Raw genomic sequence first — 12,697 nt, 5'->3', positions numbered from 1 at the left:
AATCTCAAACATGCGAATTTCTTGGATATCTGGGGTGTGGTGGCAACAGCAACAACTATCGTTCTCGAGACTCTTGCTTAGATGAATGCAGGTGAGTGTGTCTTGTTTAATCCAGGTGCGCACAATATTTGTATACCTTTCGATGCCTTTTTTATAAACACATGTAGAGTTTTTAGAGCGCACGCCTCTACCCCGAAATGACGTGCAAAACAAAGGCATTCATATGTACCTTGCTCGAAATTTCACCTGCTACAAGTATGGCGAGCCGCCTTTTATGCCAAGGTAAGAACCAGGGCCCGAATTCACGAACATGTCTTGCAGAATTTAGCTGGAATGAAAGAAGCAAAAAAGAGCTTTATTTAGGAAACGTGCTGAGTATATATATATATTGCCGTCGACAACACAGGCACGTGTTGGCTGACGTTTGGTGTTCGTCACTGCAAGCTGGCTGATACGTGCGATGCATGCGTAGTCTCCACGATACACGACTTACGTAAAACATTTGGCAAGAAAATATTTTAGCCAATCATGCTGCGGGACATATCATTAGAGAAGCCGGGAAGACGCACTTACGAAATAGTTTTGTGAATTCGGCCCCTGAATTTCGCTTTTAGAGAGCAGCTTTTAGGCACCTGTTCCTGCGTTGAGCGGTGTCGCCGCCGTTGGTGTAACCAATAGAGCAAACGAGAATGAAAGAGAGCGAGCGCGGAGCGCAGCGAGCCGCTGCATTAGCGTCTGCAATGGCTCGTGCCTGCTCAAGCTTCTTGTGACAGCGCAACGCATGCATCTCACGCACGGGCACAAGAAAGTGGGTTGACCTGCGAGGCTTGGGAGAAGAAGACATGCGTTGCTCGAAGGGACACTTTGTATGCAGAATGCTCCAACGGACTCTTAGATCTTGCATCTAGTTTTCCGGATACAAGCTTGCCCATTATAAACAAGTGTTAGAGCGCAGCTCTTAGGCGCCTATTCCTGCGATAAGCGGCGTCACCGCCGTCATAACCGACAGAGCGAACGCGGAGCGATGCGGATGCTGAAATACAGTGGTAGCGAGGAAAGCCCGAGGAGGAGAGACCGACAGTGGCGAGACAACAGGTTCCGCGGCGGCCACCTGCGTCGCCGCAGTAGTGCGCGCCGTCATGCGGTCACCGATGACGTCATCACTAAGGTATGCGGCGATATCTAAGCACTGCCCAGTTCTTTCTTTTTTACAAATTTTGAATGGGATGACTGATAAACGGAGCGGTTTACTTGCCTCAGGGTGACATTCCCAGCACACATGTTAGGCAGTCTCAGTCAGCGTAAGTTTCAGTCGAGAATCTGTAAAAAGCCATCTTCTGGAGCTTGATGTGTAAATTCTAAAGGATCGCATCGCACGTTCTAAAAGGCTGAAAAGCTGCTTCAAAGTGGCTGGGAAAGCTTGACAGTCACATCCATGCAATAAAATTAAAAAATAAATATACACGTAACACATATACCTTTGAGGCGCTGAAAAATCACACTGGAAAATTTAACGTTGCGCAATACAAACGAGGACACATAGAAAGGACCACTTAAACAGACACGGAACGTTAAATATTTGCGCAAACGTTGCGCAATTGCGCAACGTTAAATTTTCCAGTATGCCACACCAACTCGCCCACATCAAGCTCTTTCTGCTGAAAAATCAGTCTGTCTCAATGGACTAGAAATAAATCACTGAATACTGGACCGATACAGGAACCAATAAAATTCAGTTTTTTAATGAAGGTCTAGGAATTCCATTCGATTTAGGTCGACTGGAGATAAACACAGCAATTCCTGGAAACCTGCTGTAGCAATACATATTTCATTGTCAAAGGCTACAGATCCAGAGTTATCTATGCACTCTTCCCTACAAGCAAGGCGGTTATCTTGTGGCAATGAATAATAGTGTTACACTAAAGCTGCAACAGCGGCAAAGGAAGAAGAGAACGAAGAGCGCCTGTCTTTCAAGGACTAAACTTGGATCGGCGCGGCAACCCTTTTCCCTAGACTTTCATCTATTCATTCCTAAATAAAACTCCCATTGTAACAATACAAATATTTAATCTCCAATGAGCATGCCACGAAAGCTTTGTGAAAAAAATTTTCCAGGCATAATAAAACTTTTTTTGAATTTTTGATTTGGAAGGGGCTTTCGCGACCGCTTCGGCGTAACTAAGTGGGGCAGCCGCAGGGATTATTTGGGGGGGCTGACTACAACTTGAGGCATAACTCAGTGGTGGAGGAAGCCAGAAGGTTTTGGTAGAATTCAGGCATGACCTCCGCGATTTCCTGCTCAATCGGTCGGAGGAGAGGAGGCAGCAGTGTGGTCGACTGTGCCACATCCTTCGGGTAAGCAAAGGTCAGCAGAGAGAAGGTTTTCTTCGCGCATGAATGTCTTCACTTCAGCGAGCAACGTGGAGTAGTAAAACATCCAAAAAAGGTAGCTGCTAGCCAGAAATTATTTTGGGTGGGGGTTCACCAGTCCATACTTTTTGTGTGCTCTTGCGTGCGTTTGTATGTGTGCGTGTATATACACGCAAGCAAAACTGAAAAATTTCGGGGAGGGGGGGGGAGTTGAACCCTCGGCCAAAGTTGTAACCTTTTTACGGGGCGGCTCTCCGAGAAGACTGCAATGACGTATTTCAGTCACGGAAATGACGTCCCAGCAAGCGGCGTCTTTAAAAAGGCCGACACGGATGACCCACTGGGAGGCACTGGGAAGGATGACCCACTAGGGCGTTCTAAGGCCTTCCGACTAGGCACACCCACGTCATTACCTGTAAATCATATTCGTCCGATACACACATGTCCTCCTACGCCAGTTTTGGTCATATACCAAGTTAAGGAGACAATAACGAGAGCGCAAAGACGTATGCGCCTAGACACATAGATAGATAGATAGATAGATAGATAGATAGATAGTAGAGATAGAGATAGATAGATAGATAGATAGATAGATAGATAGATAGATAGATAGATAGATAGATAGATAGATAGATAGATAGATAGCATAGATAGATAGATGCGTTGAAAGCTGCCGGTTCGCTGCAATGTTTACGCGCGCCTGCCACAACTGGTAAGACCGCGTTACCCGCTTCATTGTGAATTGCAGAACGCTCGCCCCTTCAGAACAGTCGCTGGCTGGGCTCGCTTCTCGTGGGCACTTCAACGGCACGACGCGCTTGTGGGCGTAACCTTCCTTGTGTTACTCTGCTAGAATCGTGCCTACTGCAAGTACAGTTGCGAAGTGCCCACTACGCTTTAATTCACCGTTTTGCGAATTAACGATGTAGTACTACGCGCCGGTCAGGCAATACGCCCACGAACGCAGCTGCCTGCCTTCTTGATATTATTCATCTGCTTATGGTTAATTATGCTTGAGCAATTTGTAATGGGTAGACCTTGAAACCATGCATTGCGTTGTTCGAACAGCAACTGCGCACATTCATCACAAGGGCGCGGTCGCGAGCGCTACCGCGCGGGCTATATCGATATGTCAACAGAGACCCCGTGTACTTTTGTACTTGCTGGCCTTTCACCACTTTGCTCGCGTTGAGACGACCGACAGCACAAAAACCGCCCCGCTCCCTGGAGCGGCCGTATAGTCTCTCACACGAGCGTTTGGTTGATCCAGTAGAGTTAGCTGCTAGCCTTACATCGTTTACGAGTCCAATTTGTTGCTATCACCTTCATTGCATCGCCCTTCCTGCGAAAGTGGGATTTTTTAATTATTTCTCTTCATCTCGATCTTTCACTAAAAGACAACATCGATGTTTCGCAAACAACCAAAGACGCCGAAGCCGACACCGTTATTTTGGCGGCGGGGTTTTTTAACCTATCGCATTAAAACGATTTCGCTTTTTAAATACTGTATTTTAAAGAAAGCTTGCAACAGGATACTAGGTGGTGCCGCAAGACATCCGGTATATCTCTACCACTGCCGCCCGGAGAACACAAGCAACCAGTGACGTCACTGGCGGAGTAAAATACGAAATGCAACATACTTTCTTTTCTTCTGTAGTAGGGTACGTGTACGTGCAGCGCCGTGGTCCCGTGTCCTTTCTTGTCCCCTCTTTTTATCGCTGATTTGCACTCGTAATTCTTTCCTTCTGCTAGGGTTTCAACTTTTACGACTCATAACTTCGCTTTCCTACACGACCTTCCGTACTTTGCGTACACCAGCTTGTTCAGTACGGCACAAGCTGCAGCATTAGAAAGTTCACTCCAGAAAGCGTTGCAGTGCTACATTATCTGTTGAGCTGACTCTCACGCTACCGAATACGACTGCGGAGGTATAACTTCAATTACAAAGACAGCGACGAGAACTGTTCCGAAAAGCAGCGGCAACAATTTTCTCTGACATCGCTTAGAGAACGGAGTTCTTTCAGGTGATGCGTACCTTACTCTTACTGCAAGTAGAACATTGACCGGCGGGCAGTATTTAAGCCTATGTGCGTGAGAAACAGTATTGCAGCACTAACATTTGGTCTATTAAGAAACATCTCAAGCCATTTATTGCTTAAAGCAACTGATCGTAGGCCTTCAGGAATACCGAAGTCTTCCTAAGACAGTGGAAGTGCAATCTACGTCCGCAGACAATTATGTAATATCAAGGACATAATAATGCCAATGTGAGATAAAGTCGACGTGTACAATGCAAATGTAATTGGGGTATTTATAAGTAACATTCGTCCTTCAGTGCAGGTAATAAGCTAAAGCTGACTACAATAATAATCATGGTGGCAATTATGTGTCTTTATGAAAACAATATGTTTGCTTCTTTTAAATTTTGCAGACGGGCCAATCTAACATCTGAAGAAATGAGTAAGTGCTTGAACATAAGACAATGTGTTCTTGTCGCAGGCATTAGAATGTACTATACAAGCGGAAACATAGCCACGGATTCGCTTCAACAAAGACAATGCACCAGTGAAGTTGCTGCCGTAACTTCCAACTTCAGAACTTATAAAGATAATTGACAGAAGTTCTTGGGCGAGGATGAAAGCTTGAACTGGTGAAAAATTTTTGAACTCGTGGCATCGCTGGCGCCGACGTTTCGGCAAGTAGAGTTGTATTCAAGACTGCAAATAATGGAATAAGGATAATTGGGCACCCATTCAGAGAACTTAGCTGCAATTCGGCGTTTCGGCTTGCCGAGCTATTAGGAGAGAAAGGCGGGGGAATCTTATCTTCTACAGCAATTCAACACCATTTCTGGTGGAATTTACGAGATCATTGGCAAACAAACTTGCCTCAGTAATAAAGTACAAAAAATAAAAGTCAAATGTCCGCAGACACTTCAGAACCCAACTGACATTATAACCGTATGTTCCCACTATCACTCCCGGTTTTTGTGAACACTAACCTACCGCGCGAAGCACTGCCCTCAGATAACAATGTGCGAACCAACACCACGTGTTTGAAATCACTGCCAACATTCCACCAACATTCGATTCTTTGAAACTGCTGTGCAAAGGTCTGAACTAACAGTCCGGAATTAATGGTCCTGAGAGACGCGAATAGTACGCAGTGGGCTCCTCTCACGTTGAGGCGGGTAGGTTAAGCGTGACTGTCCAATCGTGGGCTCTGTGGACAGCCCAAAACTGATCCCCGTTTTTGCGGCTGGTGATGGCGGTGCACCATTTGGCTTGGTTGGCTTGGTCGCGGCCCAGTAATGAGAGTCATCGCCAGAGCATGTGCTTTAAACGAACTACCTCCATGCAACCGAGGCACGACCTGTTAATGCAAGTATTCGGATAATTTTGGTAAAATAAAGCCAAATTTAGGCAGGGACACGTATGTAGAATTTTAATGTCATTTTACTTGGGTCTTTGTAATTTTCTTTGAGGGGGGTACCCACACCTGCCAAGATAGAAATGCTGTGAAATCTCATTGTATGTGGTGGGCTGATCTCTGTTCAACAACGTCATGGGCTGGGGAGAACCTTCGTGGGCGCGGAACGTCCGACCTCGCGTGTTGAAGTGGGCCAGCTCGTTGAGATTGGTGAGGCATCCTTAAGAATGACCCATGCCAGGAGAAAACTACATTAAGATGTGGTTAGTAATGTTTTTGTCACCGGGGATACATCGCGCTTCCTTAGAGACGGCATCGATGTCAAAAGCCCGGACGGCTGCGCCGAGTTCACACGCTTCTCGTCGAGGAGAGCGATGGGGATGGCCACCTGCCCCGTGAGGAGAAACATTCGATCAATGCGGCGCTCATGACCAAACCAGCTTGGTCAACCGAGACCACCGCGTCCCGTACCGGCCGCGTCAACAAAGAAGCTCTAAGGGGGATCTCTGCTGTACAGCGGAGGATCGCCACCGCCCTGGCCCGTCTTCTTACCACGTTGTGCTGTAGGTGCAATTGCGCAGAAGCTGGCAAACGATGATTTGGTAGCGTTCGCTCCTTGCAAGACTACGGTAATTGTGGTCCACCATGGTCGACGGGATGCCCATGTCCGTGATAAGTCGCCTCCGGCCCTTCGTGCTCGAGAGTCTCGTGATCTGCCCCCTCACCTGTGCTTCCGCAATTTCCCCGAGCGTAACGTGTTTTCCCAGCGGGAGGAGTCGTTCTGTTTGCGTGCAGTTCGGGAGCCAAAGAGCGCTCTTGATGCCCCGCCGGATCATGGAGTTTATTTTATGCCACTCAGCGCTCTGCCAGACATGCACGACCACGATGTACGTAAAGTGGCACGGTAAAAACTGGTAGATGAGCCAGACAAGCTTGTCTTCTCCAAGACCACTGCGCCTGTTAGTGACCCTCCTGAGAAGGCTGATGATTCTGTCGAGCTTTTTCGCGAGACGGAGTATCGTTCGGTTAATGGTGCGCGATGACTCCACGATCATACCGAAGATGCGGATCGACGCGGCCCTAAGTCCCCTGACCACACTTTTCGTGTGAAGCTTTATGTCACTCTCTGCCAGGAGTTTCCAGTCTCTTGGCAAGCGTCCCCATCTGCTGGGTCTACGGAATACTAGCTCCGATTTACTCGGTGAACACCTGAGACTCGTGTCCTGCAAAAAGGACTCTGTGTAGTCGATGGATTCCTGGAGGGCAGATTCAACGTGCTCGTCGCTGCTTACGGAACACCAGCTTGTTATGTCGTCCACGTAAACGGTATGTCCGATGCCTTGAATCATTCCCAGACCCTTCGATTGAGCGACCATGTCTATATTAAACAACAGCGGAGAAATAATGGGCACATGCGGGGTGCCCCTAATACTCAGTTCCATCTTGTCGGTTTCGATCTCGCGGGTATTGAGCAGGGCGCTGCGTCCCTCGAGGAAATATCTAACGAAAGAGTGAAATGGAGCGCTGGTCCAGGTTCGTGTTTCCGTTTGCGAAGTAGGAAGTGCAGAGTTTGTCGGGGAGAGCCTTTCGTGCGGCTTTTTGACCGTGGCACAATAACGTTTCTTCTCAGTGGAAGGAGTAGCCTCAGCGCTGTGAGAGTCGTGCGTTCCTAAGTCCGCCAAGATCTCGAAGCGATTATGAACTTTCAGAACGCTGGCGTGGCCTTCATGGCTTGATTGCTAACGCTTACGTCGAAGCTCTCGCGCGGCGTTTTCTTTAGTCGGGCATTGAGGGGACGTTATGTCGTGCCCATCGCACTTGCAAAGCCCACGTCGAAAATTGGAGCCGGCGGTGGCGTCCATGTCAGCATCTGGTTGTGTTTTGGGACAGGATACCTTCATGTGTCATTCTCTATAGCATACATAGCAAAATGTGGCAGCAGTCTTGAAAGGTCGAGGGCGGAGTACGCAGCCAAAGTAGTACATGTTCTCTGGAGGGGTCAACGGACCTTGAACAGCGACGAGACAAGGAGCCCTATTCCCCATGTGGCGTGCGGCAACAACTGTATCTTGCGGGAAGAATAGCTGTCAGTACAGAGTATCTTGGTCCACCCTAGGGTCGACGCCAGCAATGACATACCGTCGGAGGTCGACGCCCAAGGCTAGATAGGCCTGGACAGGAACAGGAGGATTGACATCTGGGGGAGCAATCTGCCTAAGCTGCTGGAGTCGACTAACCGCGTCTAGTGACGGTAGCCGCATCGACACTGAGCTTGTCTTTCGATGGATGCTGAATTCTCGAAATCCTGTCGTTTCGAGACACACCTAGAGCAGATTGAACACACCTCAATGGTATAGCCGAAAGCTCGAAGCAAGCGCACGCTTTGATGATGGCCTTGTACGGAGTCGGCGTCTGCTTTTCCGACCGCAGGGCGTACACGCGCGCTTTGCATTCGGGGCCGAATCTTCTTCGTTGTTCAAATCCGTGGCAGCTTGTGGAGAGAGACGCTTGCCAGGGGCTTTCAGTGCAGCAGCGGCTTGGGCCGAAGTGTCTGTATCTATGGAGACCGGCGTTAAAGTGGGATCAGACGCCATCACCGTTGTAGGCAGCGCTGCAGAGAAGGGCGTTGGCAGTTGTTCCCACAGACGACGCGCAGCGTTTTTTATTGCAGCGGTCGGGCTGCTATTCTGCTGATTGTGGTGCCTGAAACGAGTTAGGCCTACTTGCCAGCGGTCGGGGATAAACGGGTCTCATGAAGCCGCAGCCTCCCGTGAATGACTTTTCCTTTTCTCAGTAGGCGCCAGAAGTGGTTATAAAGTGCTAACGCAGTTTTACAAGTACACAAGTGCGTACAGACCTTTAAAAAAACGTTTAGAATCCGGGAGCTGTGAGAATCCTGACTGATATCTAGCAGCGCTCGCAGAGCTCCCCCTCCATAGGTTTATTTGCAATCAGGCATACAGCTTAGAACTCAGTATTCGTTTCAATAAGCAACACCACCAAATAAAACAGCATGCTGGATAATAACGCGCCTGTGTAAAATGGAAACATCCTTCAACGCGTTTCCGGTAAACATTAGGTTGCAGCTACTTTGCACTTCACACGAGAGCTCGAATGACGTTAAACGGCCCTTCCTTCTCCCGGCGTGGGTTTCTCGCTTTCATATATAAAAGGAAGACCCGTCTAGCAATTCATTCGGTTCATTCTAAGACTGTCATGGGTAGACCACGGAAATAAAGGCACCATAAGAACAGCGTGATTGCAATGTTGTGCGAAACGAACAAATTCATCTTGCTTGAAAAAGTCGCGGAACCAATCGCGGTCTACCACAGCGGCCACAAAGCGATTATCACTACCATTGGTGTAAAGTAATAATAAAAATTACGCCCTCATCAGCATGTGTGATGTTTAATAGAACTTATCTGGGCATTGAGCACACACCGCGCCTTTCAGTTCGCGTAATAAATAGAAAAAGACAACATCTTATTTTTTTGGATGCGGTTTCACCTGCGGTTGATAATGGAAATGTGAAGACAAGGGTACCTTAAGCAATGTGAAATGGTGAATTTTTCGCCTGTTCGCTCGCATCACCCGACCGAACACAAACACAAAGTTGTAAGAACATTTATGTCACGTTGTGATACAGTGCGCTGTAGTCAGCAGTCGTGGTTCCAAGTGAAAACGTGGCTGGTGCCGTGGAACGTATTTTCCTAGGACGTTTACTAACGATATCAGGCAGCGCGTGCGAAGAGGAATGGATAGTGCGTCACGAGTGAAAAGGACGTTCGTTGTGTCTATTCCCCATGTTCAATGTGTATCAGACTCTGTCCGAAGTGCCCTACGTCCACTGGGCAAACAAACCGTCTTAGAGTCTGGTATACTTTCTTATACCCTTGTTACACGGGCACGCTAACCACAGTTACGACCAACCTCAGTTGCAGCAAACCGCGGTTACATCCAGTTATACGGAAAACCTAACTGCAGTTATGCCACTAACCGTGGTTGCCCCAAACGGAGGTTAACCACATCAGTTGACGAAGCTAACTAACAAAATGGCGGTATCCGTGTCGGCGGTCCTAGGCAGCATGGTTCTAACGGAGGCCGAAACGTCGTCCCAGAAGCGCGTCAAGTGATCTGTCTCAACGCTAAAGTTGCTGATACATGAAACAGTACGGCAAAACAAATCACGCACCACACACGGAATGACACGGTGATAGTAAACATGCCAGGCAATGGATTGTCTTGGCTTTCGCACCGACTGCAAGATGACTTCGCCCATAGTTGCGAGCACCAGCCTAAACCTCTGCCAAACATTGTTGAAACACGTGATGCAATAAGCTCGGGGACTGCAGGTGTAAACAGGAAGTGTTCGTTTCAAAGGGAATACATTTTATTTGCCAGTATATCTACGAAGCGCAGCTAAATCTTTATATTTTATTCGTGAAGCTGTGTATCACGTGACCTGCTTCACAGGCGAAGACCATAGACAGCTTTTCCCGTGTAACAGATGCCAACAGGTAACTGTAGTTTACTGCGATTAACTGAGGTTCGTTGTAACTGAGGTTAGCGCGCCCGTGTAACAAGGGTATTACATGTGTTCTCCAACCCAAACACTGCACACCTTCAGACGACCAGAGTGAGCCCATCTACAAAATATGATGCAGTGATTGTGACGAGTTTTACATTGCCTAAACACGCAGAAAAAAAGTTTACGAGGTCTAGAGAACACAAAACCATCTATGGAATGCGTTATAGGGGGGCGCTTGTTAAAGAGTGCTGTAATACAGGGTTGAAACTTCGACAGGGTCAGTAGCTTCGGCCTAAACAATGCGACGATGCTGGCGCGGGAACACGGGTGGGGGAGAAGAAATCTCCCCGAGGCGTGGTTTATTCGGCTTGCAACAACAAACACGGCCTCCTACTGGACTTTTACAAGGGCGCATGTGACTAGGGGAATTGTCGACCCCTGTTCATTTGGTACCAGTGTATACAGAGGATGTCACGTGTATATCTGGCGAAACGTCTTTGCAATTTAATTATTAATTGTTGTGTTAAGTGAGGGCATACCTTTTAAGTACAATCGCCAAGTCACCCGGCTTTTGGAAGATTTCTGCAATGATAGTGTGTACAGGCGTGTGCGGGAACAGACCACTTGGAAAACGTTGTTTATCGCGTCTTCGTACCTGCCTGCGCTTTCTTCAAAATTACCTTGCCTCATTCTATCTGCGACAAAGTGTATATTTCCCATGTGTAATTATTACACACCACAATGACTCACTGTAAACGTAGGAGGCTGTATTGATGGTTGTAGCGATTGTTCTTTTCGAGAACACAAGTCACACTGATCCTCTTATTCACAACAACTTGAATTACCCTACAGGCTGTAAACACCACTGTGGCCTTGTGCCTACGGTACTCGACTGCTGACCTTAAAGGCCGACTCCGGCGATGTTTCGGGGTCAATGAATTTCAATAACATTCGCTGGTTACGTTCCTTTTCACGTTCCCGTCATTTACACCAAATCACAGGCTGGAAAGATACGCAGACTCATTAAAAATGAGTTTTATTGATTGCCCCGACACTCTCCACCTTGCTTCCCAGAAATATTGGCAAAATTACGAGCCTGATGTCATTTTGGCCAACCGGAAGTGACGGAACTGAGGTGTCACTGCAGCGTCTGCTGTCTACAAGGCAATAATTGTGTGCGTTTGACCAGCGCTTCGTAGGCTAAATGGAAGCAATGCAGTGAGCCAACGAGTTAGTCCACAATGCAAATTGCAGTTCCTTGTTGGCGTGCGTGTGATGGGTGGCAAGTGGTGTTGCGCTGTGGGCTGCACATGATTACGCGTATAATTACCTTTACAGTCACAAAACACTCGCATCTAAAGATTACCTCGCATCTTTATATTATAGTGTTTTACCTAGCAGGGCCGGTTTACCGCACAGAAAGTGCCGTAATACGGTACCGGCTGAAGAGTGCGCATACGTGAACATTACTGTACGGAATCACTTTCCGTAACATACAGGGTGCACCGTGACCGGGCATACCGCTGAGGTGCGCGTCATGTGAACGGTGGCTCGTACTTGGCTAATATTAAATTCCTTCCGCCCTACCAACGCGATGTTGAACGCCGCTATTGCCAAACTTCTGCACTCTTCCCATAGGAATATTCGAAAGCCTTAGTTAGTCCACAAACTTCTTAGCGATAGCATTTTGCTCGATCGCGATGGGACCACAATCGCACCCCCACAAACATGAGCTGCCTGGACAGGTGGCGCCATCTGGCGGTGGAATGCGCAACCATCCAAGCAAATACCTAAAAAGGTGTGTTCTATTTCATCTAAGAAGAATGGCGCTTTTAGTTGGCCTCCAAATGCGTCCGAATCGCAGCTATCATTTTCCGACAGCCCCGTCGAGCTTGTGCACGTGGCACGGTCAGTCACAGACACGGTACGGCTGTTTCGACGGGGTCTCCTTTCCCCTGAGCGTCTGCTCTTTGCCGCTTTCGCGGCTTTCATACTGCGCACTGGCGGGACCAGCATGCCTTGCACGATTTCCGGTTTTTGCCAACTTATACGTCACGCAAAGACAGTACTGCTTGGTTGGGTTTCGGTTTCGGTGTTGCGGTTTGTTGCTTATTTAAAATTATTGTCCAATTTGCTGAGTATTTCTGGTACCGGACTCGTGACAGGAGCGTCTCGGGAACATAAAAACACCATTACTTAGACATGTCAAAAAATCGCCGGAGTTGGCCTTTAGGCCATGCCATCGAATCACGGCCGCGGCGGCCGCAATTTCGAAGGAGGCGATTGTGCTTCAGAAGCGTGTACTTAGATTTAGGTGCACGTTAAAGAACCCCAGTTGTTCGAAACTTCCGGAGCCCTCCACTACAGAGT

General features: G+C 48.0%; 1 long non-coding RNA gene across 1 annotated transcript in view; it reads left to right on the top strand.

The window, feature by feature from the left end:
• The first annotated feature begins 4,796 nt into the window (after positions 1-4,796).
• Positions 4,797-12,697, top strand: part of LOC119402844 (uncharacterized) — a 17,803-nt gene continuing 9,902 nt past the window's right edge. Inside the window, exon 1 of the long non-coding RNA XR_007417164.1 lies at positions 4,797-4,830. This is a non-coding gene — a long non-coding RNA (uncharacterized LOC119402844). The remainder of the gene's footprint in view (positions 4,831-12,697) is intronic.

The sequence above is a fragment of the Rhipicephalus sanguineus genome, chromosome 8, assembly GCF_013339695.2.
Source record: "Rhipicephalus sanguineus isolate Rsan-2018 chromosome 8, BIME_Rsan_1.4, whole genome shotgun sequence".
Taxonomy (NCBI): Eukaryota; Metazoa; Arthropoda; class Arachnida; order Ixodida; family Ixodidae; genus Rhipicephalus; species Rhipicephalus sanguineus.
Note: the sequence above shows the minus strand (reverse complement) of the source record. Positions and strands in the feature narration are given on the sequence as shown.